Raw genomic sequence first — 10550 nt, forward strand, 5'->3', positions numbered from 1 at the left:
TTGGAGAGACTAGGGATACAAGGGTCATACCTAAATATAATAAAAGCTATTTACAGCAAGCCAACAGCTAACATTAAATTAAACGGAGAAAAACTCAGAGCCATCCCACTAAAATCAAGAACAAGACAAGGATGCCCACTCTCTCCATACCTCTTCAATATAGTGCTTGAAGATCTAGCAATAGCAATAAGACAACATAAGGGGATCAAGAAGATTTATATTGGAAAAGAAAGAAGTTAAGCTTTCATTATTTGCAGATGATATGATAGTATACATAAGCAACCCCAAAAACTCTACCAAAGAACTCCTACAGCTGATAAACACCTTTAGTAATGTGGCAGGATACAAGTTCAATTCCAAAAAATCAGTTGCCTTACTATACACTAAGGATAAGGAAACAGAGAGGGAAATCAGAGATGCATCACCTTTCACGATAGCCACAAAGAGCATAAAATATCTTGGAGTAACCCTTACCAAGGAAGTGAAAGATCTATTTGACAAGAACTTTAAGTCTTTGAAGAAACAAATAGAAGAGGACACCAGAAAAATGGAAGGATCTCCCTTGCTCTTGGATCGGGAGGATCAACATAGTAAAAAATGGCAATTCTACCAAAAGCAATATATAGATTCAATGCAATCCCCATCAAAATCCCATCAAAATTCTTCACAGATCTGGAGAAGACAATAATCAACTTTATATAGAAAAACAAAATACCCAGGATAGCCACAACAATCATATACAATAATGGAACGTCTGAAGGCATTACCATTCCTGACTTCAAACTCTATTACAGAGCTACAGTATTGCAAACATCTTGCTATTGGCATAAAAACAGTGAAGTCAACCAATGCAATTGAATAGAAGACCCTGATTTTAACCCACAAACCTATGAACACCTGATTTTCGATAAAGGAGCTAAAAGTATACAATGGAAAAAAGACAGCATCTTCAACAAATTGTGCTGGCAAAACTGGATGTCAATCTGTGGAAGAATGAAAATAGGTCCATATCTATCACCTTGCACAAAACTCAAGTCCAAGTGGATTAAAGACCTCAATATCAGTCTGAACACACTGAACCTGATAGAAGAGAAAGTGGGAAGTACTCTACGACACGTGGGCACAGGAGACCACTTCCTACGTATAACCCCAGCAGCACAGACAGTAAGGGCCTCACTGAATAAATGGGACCCACTAAGACTGAGAAGCTTCTGTAAAACAAAGGACACTGTTGCTAAGACAGAAAGGCAGCCCACTGACTGGGAGAAGATCTTCACCAACCCCACAACTGACAAAGGTGTGATCTCCAAAATATATAAAGAACTTAAGAAGCTAGACCGTAAAAGGCTAATCAACCCAATTATAAAATGGGGCACTGAGCTGAACAGAGATCTCTCAACAGAAAAAGTTCAAATGGCCCAAAGAAAACTAAGGTCATGCTCAACTTCCTTAGTGATCAGGGAAATGCAAATCAAGACAACTTTAAGATACCATCTTACACCTGTCAGAATGGCAAAAATAAAAAAACACCAATGATAGCCTTTGCTGGAGAGGTTGTGGAGAAAGGGGTACACTCATCCATTGCTGGTGGGAAAGCAAACTTGTGCAACCACTTTGGAAAGCAGTGTGGAGATTTCTCAGGAAATTTGGGATCAACCTACCCCTGGACACAGCAATACCACTCTTGGGAATATACCCAAGAGAGGCCTTATCATACAACAAAAGTACATGCTCTACTATGTTCATAGCAGCACTGTTTGTAATAGCCAGATCCTGGAAACAACCTAGATGCCCTTCAATGGAAGAATGGATGAAGAAAGTATGGAATATATACATATTAGAGTACTACTCAGCAGTAAAAAACAAGGACTTCTTGAATTTTGCATGCAAATGGATGGAAATAGAAAACACTGCCCTGAGTGAGGTAAGCCAGACCCAAAAAGAGGAACATGGGGTATACTCACTCATATTTGGTTTCTAGCCATAAACGAAGGACATTGAGCCTATCATTCGTGATCTTAGAGAAGCTAAATAAGAAGGAGAACCCAAAGAAAAACATATAGGCATCCTCCTGAATATTAACCTTCATCAGGCGATGAAAAGAGACAGAGACAGAGACCCACATTGGAGCACTGGACAGAAATCTCAAGGTCCAAATCAGGAGCAGAAGGAGAGAGAGCAAGAGCAAGGAACTCAGGACAGCGAGGGGTGCACCCACACACTGAGACAATGGGGATGTTCTATCGGGAACTCACCAAGGCCAGCTGGCCTGGGTCTGAAAAAGCATGGGATAAAACAGGACTAGCTGAACATAGAAGACAATGAGGACTACTGAGAACTCAAGAACAATGGCAATAGGTTTTTGATCCTACTGCACGTACTGGCTTTGTGGGAGCCTAGGCAGTTTGGATGCTCACCTTACTAGGCCTGGATGGAGGTGGGTGGTCCTTGGACTTCCCACAGGGCAGGGAATCCTGATTGCTCTTTGGGCTGACGAGGTAGGGGCACTTGATTGGGGGAGGGGGAGGGAAATGGGAGGCGGCGGTGGGGAAGAGACAGAAATCTTTAATAATTAAATAAATATAAAAAAATGAAAATGATCAGGAACCAAAAATTCAAGAACATAAACAGCAGAATATAAGAGATGGAAAAGAGAATCTCAAGCACTATAGATACAATAGAGGAAACAGACTCATTAATCAAAGAAAATATTAAATTTAACTAAAGCTTAACTCAAAATATTCTGGAAATGTGGGGCATCATTAAAGGACCAAAGCTAAGAATAATAGGGATAGAAGAAGGAGAAGTCCAACTTAAAAGCACAGAAAGTATATTCAACAAATCCATAGAAGAAAACTCTCCTAAGATAAAGAAAGATATGCATATGAAGACACAAGAAACTTACAGAACACCAAATAGACTGGATCAAAAACAAAAGTCTTCTTGTCACATAATATCAAAACACTAAACACAAAGAATGAAGAAAGAATATTAAGAGTGGAAAAGGAAAAAGGGCAAGAAGCATAAAAGGTGGACCTATCAGAATTACACCTAACTTCGCAATTGAAGCAAAGAAAGCCAGAAGGTCCTTGTCAAGCATTATACAGACATTAATGGACCATGAATGCCAGCCCAGACTACTATACCCAGCAAAACTTTCAATCACCATAGACTGATAAAACAAGATATTCTATGACAAAACTAATTTTCACCAATACCTAGCCACAAACCCAGTCCTACACAAAGTACTAGAAGAAAAACTCCAACCCAAAGCAGTTGGCTACATCCACAAAAACACAGAAATTAGATGGTCTCACATCAGCAAATCCCAAAGAAGGGAAAAACATACACAATAATATCACCAACACCAAAGCTAAAATAACAGGAACTAGCAATCACTGGTCATTAACATCCCTTTACTATAAATGGATTTAACTTACCTATAAAAAGACACAGGATAACAGATTGGATATGAAAACAGATTCAATTCTTCTGTTGCATACAAGAAATACACCTCAGCCTCTAAGACAAACTTCCCCTCAGAGTAAAGGGTTGTGGAAGAAAATTCCAATCAAATGGACCTAAGAAACAAGTTTTAGCTATCCTAATATCTAATAAAATAGAATTCAAAATAAAATCAATAAAATTAGACAAAGGACATTTCATATTTGTCAAAGGAAAAAGCCATCAAAAGGAAATGTTGCAAGGAGAGGGCCCGCTTGTTCATCCCAGCCACCTGGCTAGCTTAGCCCCAAAATAACCACACAGAAATTGTGTTAATTAAAACACTGCCTGGCTCAAGAGCTCTAACTTCTGATTGGCTAACTCTCCAACTCTGTTTTTTTTTTTCTGCCAGAATTTAGTTTTGTCTTCGCTGCTTACCTAAGTTCTTCCCTATTGAGGGTCCAAAGCAGTTTCTTTATTAACCAATGAAAGCAACACAAGGACAGAAGGTCCTCTTACACCAAGGAAATCTCAATGCTAAATATCTATGCCTCAAATAGAAGGGCACCCTCATATGTTTAAAAAAAACTACTAAAAGTTAAATCACACATTAAACACTACACACTAATAGTGGGAGACTTCAAGACCCCACTCTCACCACTGGACAGGTCTATTAGACAGAAAATTAACATTGAAATAAGGGAATTAAGAGATGTTATGAATCAAATGGACTTAACAGATACCTATAAAATATTCCATCCAAACATTAAAGAATATGCCTTCTTCCCAGCACTTCTTAGAACCTCTCAGATATTGACCTCATACTAGGTTAAAAAAAAGCAAACTTTTACTGATACAAAAAAATTGGAATAATCCCATATATCTTATCAGATCACCATGGCTTAAAATTAGAATTCAACAGCAACACTAAGCTCAGAATGCCCCAAAAAAAACTCATGGAAATTAAACAATGGATGGAGCTAGAAACTATCATATTGAATGAGGTAACCCAGACCCAGAAAGACAAATATATGTACTCACTCATAAATGGCCTTTAGATATAAAGAAAAAAAAACGCGGCCTACAGTTCACAATCCCAGAGAACCTAGACAACAATGGGGACCCTAAGAGAGACATTTTTTGTATCTAATATACTTGGGAATTAGAAAAAGACAAGATCTCCTGAGAAAATTGGAAGCTTGGGGACCAAGGAAGAGGATAGAAGGGGAGCAGAGAGGAAAGGAGTGGAGCAGAGAAAAATATATAGCTCAGTAAAAGCAATAACAATTAAATAAAATTTAAAATAAAAAAGCTTTCAACAGAACCAAACCAAACACAATTTGCCAAGTATTGTTTTCTTAAAAGTCTTGGTATATCTGTGCAATTTAGCAGGGTTTTTTTGTTTGTTTGTTTGTTTGTTTTTGTTTTTTTTTTTTTTTTGCTTTGTTAGGTTTTGTTCTGGCTCTATCACAAAATACCCTAGACTGGGTGTCATAAACAATCAAACAAATACATTGTTCCAACTTCAGAGACTAGATTTAGAGATGAAGATGCTGCCCCTGTCAGGTGCTGGACATAGAGATGCAGATGTCATGGTCAGATTCTGGACATAGAGATGAAGATGTTGTCACGGTCAAGTTCTGGACATAAAGATTAAGATGCTGTTGTGAGCAGGTTTGGGTATGGATTTTACTTTTCCCATCCCTGTTGCTGACTCCTTTGCATCTATGCAGAGAAGAACATTAAAGAGCATTTTTGGGTTCTCCTCAAGGGTACCAATCCCTTCAAGAGACATTTATTTGCATGGACCAATCACCTCCCAAAGGCTCTACCTCTTAACACCAACCTGTTTCGAATGACATTTCATTGTGTGAATTTTGAAGAGTCACTGTGAAAAAAAAATCATTTACAAGGGCTATTCAGATGTGTAATTAATGCAATATTTTATTTTTTATTTTGAGAACTTTTATTTTGAGATTTAATTCAAATCTTTAACTTTTACTAATATGTTGTGTATTCAGGTTTCCTTTCAGCTGAGTTATTCTCTTTTATGTGTGCTTCCTAGGAACTGTAGATTGATTTAAATTTTTAATTCTATGTGCTCATCTTTTTAACCTTGTATTTAATGCTTCTGTATCTGTAGTTATATATAACTCAGTGGTAGAATGCTTACCTTGCATTTGCAAGAAACTAGATCCAGTTCCTGACCACACAAAAGAAAGTAATTCTCTTGCCTCGTATCGACAATTTCATTAGATATAATTCTTTTCCTATATCACTTAATTTCCCATATGCTTTCTTCTTATGTTGCATTGTTATATTGTAGCTTTGTATGTTCTGCTGTTTACTGTTTATTCCTTTGGGGAAAAAAGGAAAATTTAAAGGCATAGAGACTAGTTTGTAAATTGTGTATGTGCATAAAGCATTTTTATTAACTGCAGACTGTGCACTATAAGCCAAAACTGTCTGCAGAAAACATCCATGAAAGATGAACTAAATTTTCAAAACAAAAAAATATTGGTGGATCTAGACAGCTTCCAGGCAGTGAGGATTAACAGTACACGAGCCACTCCTTCCCCTCAGGCATGTCCAGGTTCCAGAAGATGTGGTTGAAGAGGCAAACAGAAGATTGAAGTAGAAAGAAAGATATGGGGGTAAATTTATAGTTTTGTTCTCATTAAGAAATGGAAGTGATGAAAAGCTCTAAGTCAGTAATACAAAGAAAAACTAAACCAGGTTTCTTAAGCACTAAGGACTTACAAGTGTGGAGAATTACGTTTGGTTGGTTTTTCATTTGTTTGTTTGGGTTTTATTTTGTTTTATTTTGAGATAGAGTTTCTGTGTAGCCCTGATTGTCCTGGAACTTGCTCTGTAGAAGAGGCTGGCCACTAAGTCAGAGATCTACCTACCTCTGCCTTCCAAGTGCTAGGATTGAAGGCATGCAGTACCACCTCTGGCTGGTGATATTGATGAATAAAGGCAAGTCCAGGGTGGTGTGGGAGAAATTTATGTCTCCCATATGTTGTTCTATAATCTCTTCATATCATCCATGGCATGTGCACACATACACACACACACACACACTGACTCATATAATAGAATAAAAAATAAATGTTAAAAAATACAAAACAGGGTGGGTAAGATAAAGATCAGTTTTACTTCAATAATATTAACAATTTGTGTAGATGTGTTACCTATAAATTCCATAAAGTATTATTGTGCTATTACTGAACATGTTAAACATATCTTTCCACCTCATTTTTGTGTGTTTCCAGGTTGCCAGCTGTGTACTATGAGCTATCTGGGGACACTGTCTTGCATAGATGTTGCTGAGAGGTGACGGGTTGTTGCTCTCCCATTTACCTTTTTTTCAGACTTGGCCTTTGCCAGATTCCCTATGCCTTTGTCAGCTGATCTTTTCCATTTATTTTATTTGGAATGGGTGGTTCTCCTTGGTTCTGTGACTTACTCTCTTTTGCAACTTCAGTGTTGGAGGTTGAAGGTCAGGTCTGAGAGTGGGGCCTTCTGGCTTCGGGTGAAGACCCTTGATTGGGTCACAGCACAGTAAAGAGAAAAAAACAGCACCAACCCTCTGCAATGAGGCCAAGAGGTTTGGGCAGCCTCACTCTATCTTAATCTACTCTTAAGAGAAGTAACTCATTCTGCGAGACCAGCATAATTCCCTTCTGGACTGCACAACTTATTCCTCACATCAGGCCCCATCACAACATAGTCCACCAACTCAGTGGCACCCTTAGCCTCCACTACGTGAGTCCTGGGAGCAAACTATATTGAAGTCAGAGCAGTGACTAGCTATCCCCTATTGAGCTTGCATTGCATATGTGCATATAAATATGAAAATATACACACACATGCAATTACTTTTTCATGGCTATTTTATATATCAACAACTTGCTTTCATCTCAAAATCTCTGATCATTAGTTTTGTTCATCCAGATTTATAAAGATACAAACATATACTATTATTTTGGAAAAGAGAAAGTTCTAACAGAGCCCAGTCTTTATTTGCCATCTGGAAAAAGGAACCTGACACAGGATATTCACTAGAATCCCTCCCTACCCCACTGTAATCTCTCTTTCTTCCTTCCTACTGTCATTTTATAATTTCGTTCATTGTTTTAGATATGTCTCAATATAGCTTTCTATTAAATTTATTCTCATTTTGGTGAGTCAAGATCTAGGAGAAACTGGGGGAGGGTAAGTTGTATTAAAAATATATTGTATGAAAATATCCAGTATTTTAAAAATGAGTAAACCTCTTCTCCACTTGCATTCAGAATTCTGTCAGTTATGTTGGCTTTTTTTTACTTCTATTTCATTTATATCATACACTCACATAAGAACGCCCACTACTCACAATGGTGTACTTTACTTTCTAATTTTCATTTCTACCATCTATTCTTATACTACATTCAACAATTTAATCTTTAGTTGGCATCCTGGAAGGTATTTTACCTCATTTAATTTTGTGATTTACATTTCTTAAACAGGTCTATCTATCATCCAAAACCACCAAGTAAGTATCAGTCTTCATTGCAATGCTTTTCATGCACATGAGTATGTAAATCATTATTTTAAAAAACATGCAACAGTTATCTGACCCATCTCACTTTAATCCCAATTCAATGAAATGACACATTTTAATAGTTTCTGCTCCAGTGATTTTTATGATTATAAAGTCCCTCTGTATACTGAAATATGCACTAATTTCTTTATTTAAAAGACAGTGTCTTCATTTCATTCTGCCTGTGTTTCCCTTTCCTTCGACAGTTCCACTTTCTGCATTTCATGTAGTTGGTGTGATGAACAGTTGATATGGTTTCTCACAATCATGTCTTAGCCGTATGTTGATGCTAATGTTAGAATTCATTCGGCAATGCAAAACTGTTATCATCTTGGGAATGCTGATTGCAGCCCCAAAGACTGCTCTGTGATGTCATTTCCATAAAACAAATGAGAGCTTTTGGATCTCTAGCTGTGTGTCTCAGTCCTTTCTACAGGAAGTCATTATTGTATCAGACTTATTCCATACTCCTAGGCATTCTACATAACTACCCATGGAGTATATGGCTTGTTCTTTTTTTTTTTTTTTTTCTGTTTCCCTGCCTAAAGCCTGGATTGACTATTTCAGCCTGGATTAGTTGAGCTCTCAGACCCATCTGTTGATCATTCTGGGAAATCATTCTTTTTTCCCCCAAAGTTAATACATATCTAGCTTCCTAAATCTTGCCTGTTTTATTTTATTTTTCTTACTCAGGGGTATCTTCAAGACTGCCTATATACACAGTAGATGAGAGATAATTTTTCTGATTCATCTAATGGCGAGACACACACAGAGAGAGGGAGAGAGACAGAGAGACAGAGAGGGAGAAAGAGGATGTTTACTTTGTATTTGGCAACGTGTCAAGTTTTTATATAAATGCAAAGAAATATGAATTATTTTGTGTGCATTTATACATTTATACCATGCAATCTGATGAGATAAATTATATTTTATTTTAAAATGCCTAGCGATTTATGCTATGTTATATGGCATAATTTTCAGTGGTAGTTAGATTAATATCACATTTAATCTAGTTAATTTTATGTTATAATAAAAATGCAGTTAGATCTCACTGGTTTCATCAGCCAAAAGTTTTTGTTGCAAAAGAAAATTGATCTATATCTAAAAACTAAAGAAATTAAATAAAATACTTTAAACTACAACTAGAAAATGTAATTGTGGGGCCTAGGATGCTTGATGGAAATCCTAGGGACCCCAGGACTCAGATAGTAGAAGGGTTCATCTGACCTCCACACATATTTTATGCCACATGTACCCTCTCCCACACCAAATAAGTGAGAATACATTGTTCAAAAAATTAAAGAAATATTATTGTGTACTTTGTCTTAGTTAGGGTTACTATTGCTATGATGAAACACCATGACCAAAAGCAAGTTGGGGAGGAAAGGATTCATTGGGCTTACACTTCCATGTTGTAGTTCATCACCAAAGGAAGTCAAGGCAGGAACTCAAACAGGACTGGAACCTGGAGGCAGGAACTGATGCAGAGACTATGGAGGAGTTCTTGCTGACTTGCTTACTATGGTTTACTCAGCCTGATTTCTTATAGCACTCAGGACCACAAGGCCAGCAATGACACCACCTGCAATAGGCTCAGCCCTCCTCAGTCAATCATGAATTAAGAAAATACCTTACAAACTTACCTAAAGCTTGAGTTCGTGGACGCATTTTCTCAACTGTGGTTCCCTCCTCTCTGCTGACTTAAGCTTGTTTCAAGTTGACATAAAACTATCCTGTGATTACTTCATATTATTTTTGTCTTATTTTCAGAAATAAATATTTCCTAGTTTTGGAAAAACAACAGTAGCAGCAATAACAACAAAATAACAGAAAACAAACCAAATCCATGACTACATATTAGAAGGAGAAAGTTGAGATCCTGAACTTCTTAGAGGTGTGGCTCACTCCAGGTCTATGCCTTAAATATCCAAAGATATTTGTCTAAGAACATTAGTGGACAAAGATAAAAGAAAAAACAAACTACAAGGCCTATTTGGTAAAGGGAGGAGCAGTTTGTGCATCAAAGTTCTGTTAAATGTAGCTAATTAAAACACATCAAATACAAAAACATGAGTTCAAAATGAATCTTAAATGAGAGAATTAGAAAGTTATGCTTCCCAGGGTGTCCTTGGAAGGACCAAGGCAACAAGTCTGAATATTAGTTATTAAGACAGGAAAGACACATTATATGCTGTCTTCAAGACAATCAAAGGGCTCTGACTGTTGAAAGAAAATCTCCTTTTTCAATGAAGATTCTAGGTAGAAATGTGGAAGAAATGATACAATAAAAAAATCTGTTTTGTAATTCCTAATGAAATAAATAATGGATTCAGACAATGATTATAAATTAATGAAAACATAAGCTGAGAGCTCAAGAGATATTTCATAATGATGGGGTTAGATTGCCAGGTCCTGTCTTCAATAATTATCCTGAACATCAATAAAGATGAAGTGAGCAGTCACTGTGGCCTGGATCCATGAAGCAATATGACACACAGAAATACCCACAAAGTACACTTGA

This window comes from Alexandromys fortis, unplaced genomic scaffold (assembly GCF_014885135.2).
Source record: "Alexandromys fortis isolate MF-2015 unplaced genomic scaffold, M_Fortis_MF-2015_v1.1 scaffold_42, whole genome shotgun sequence".
In the NCBI taxonomy this organism is placed as follows: Eukaryota; Metazoa; Chordata; class Mammalia; order Rodentia; family Cricetidae; genus Alexandromys; species Alexandromys fortis.